The sequence below is a fragment of the Setaria viridis genome, chromosome 4 (assembly GCF_005286985.2).
Source record: "Setaria viridis chromosome 4, Setaria_viridis_v4.0, whole genome shotgun sequence".
NCBI lineage: Eukaryota > Viridiplantae > Streptophyta > Magnoliopsida > Poales > Poaceae > Setaria > Setaria viridis.
Window position 1 is genome coordinate 33,131,437 of NC_048266.2, and position 1,929 is coordinate 33,133,365.

General features: G+C 55.7%; 1 pseudogene; it reads right to left on the bottom strand.

Moving 5' to 3' along the window:
- Nucleotides 1-736: 736 nt before the first annotated feature.
- On the bottom strand, nt 737-1,525 carry LOC140222656 (uncharacterized; annotated as a pseudogene).
- Between the last annotated feature and the right edge of the window lie 404 nt (nt 1,526-1,929).

The following is a 1,929-nucleotide window of genomic DNA, read 5'->3' on the forward strand; positions in this document are numbered from 1 at the left end:
TGGAGAGGCTGGCAAGGTGTATAGATCCCCATCGCTATTGCAGTGAAGAATCATGCATCACGTCCGAAGGTCCTTGATAGAAAAACCAAAAGTGTCAAACTCGATGGAACAACTATTATCATGGGTGAATTGGCAAACTGAAAGTAAATTATGAATGATGGATGGAACGACAAGGATGTTGTTGAGAGAAAAATTAGACGCGTTGGTGGAAAGGATGGGATGACCTCTAGATGTGATGGGTATACTAGTGCCATTGCCTACTATAATAGAGGATGTGGAGAGGGGAAGGCGCTGTAGGAGTATACCATTGGATGACGACATGTGCGAGGAAGCACTGGTATCCAGGATCCAGGGAGGATGTGCCTTGCATGGACATCTGCTACAGGGCTGCAATCAGGCCGGCCTGGTCCCAGCTCTGGCCGGGAGGGGAGACTTGGGCAGGTGCAAAGGCGGTGTCAGCCTGAGGCGCCGAGCCCAGCATGCCTTGGTTGCGCCAGGCTTGGCCACCCCAAGATTGGCCGCCAGAGGAGCCCTGCCCACCTTGTTGACCAGCCCACGGAGAGATGCAGACCCACGAGCCAGTTGGTGGGCTAGACGAAGTAGCCTGGTGGCGATACTGCTGGCCACCGCCACTAGTCCCACCGTTGGCATCGTAGCCGCTGCCACTGTAGGGCTTCTTGCCGCCACCATCCTTCTTGTTATGCCACTAGCCATCATTACGCTACTGCTGTTGATACTACCCAGCACCTTGTGAAGATGAGGAGCGGCAATCAGAGTGGTCGCAGGACGGTGCAGAGCTGGCAACAAGGGCGGAAGCAGCCGTGACCTTCTCTTCGTTCTTCAGGCGCAACTCCTTTAGGAGAAGTTGATTGCGTGTAGCGGCGAAGGTGAGGTCGGAGTTGGCGGCGATGTTGTCCGCAGTGGTGGAGTAGGGCTTGGTGAGGCCACACAGCAGGTTCAGGACAAGTGTAGGCTCAGAGACGGGCTGACCGACGTCGCGGAGGGTGTCGGCGACGGTCTTCATGCGGTGGCAGTATTCATAAATGGACGAGTCGCCCTGTCATTGAATGGAATTCATGGCTCAGGAAGATAGCACGGGGGGCCTTGTTCGCTTGGAATAGGTTGTTGATGGCGACCCAGAGTTGACGGACCGCCTGGTCAGTGCTGTCCATGGCGAGGTCAAGGACAACATCCGAGACGGAGCCAAACAACCAGCTGCGGATGTAGCAGTCCGCTTGCTCCCATGCTGGGTCGGTGCGGTGGGGACGCCAGCAAGTCAAACTTGCTGCACATGGCGTGGAAGAACGAGGACAACTTGCTGAAGTTGGACTTCTTTAGCTCGAGCGTCATGGGACGTGTGACTTGACGGCGACCATGGTGTAGGGGTTGACGAATATGGGGCCGGCAGATTCTCCTATGGCGCTAGGAGATTGAGGCCCGCTGGAGCAGGAAGTAGAGGACAGGGTGGACATGGCTGCTGGTTGGAGTTAGCAGCACGTGAGAGTAGATGGGATCTCAAGGGATGTGCGCCAAACTCCATGGACATGGGCCAGACTCAAAATATCATCGGACAGCAACAGGAGAGCATACGGGAGAATATGGCGGGAGAGCAGATGCCGGGAGAATACGGCCGGACAGCAACAGGAGAGCAGATGTTGGGAGAATACGGCGGTGTAGGAAGACTCCAGGGATGAGCGAGAGGCGCTGCAGGGTGGTGTGGATGTGCGACGCGTGCGCGGCGCATGGGGAGAACACGGCGGTGGCGCGGGAGGATGGCTGGCCTGTGTAGGATAGGATTAGGGTTGCGGAAGGAAAATCCGGACTCGTGATACCATGTAGAGGAATAGGAAAACACCACACACCCTTGGAGGGGGATGACGTTTCATATATATAGCCATATAGGCTTGGTTACAAGAAACATGAGTACAA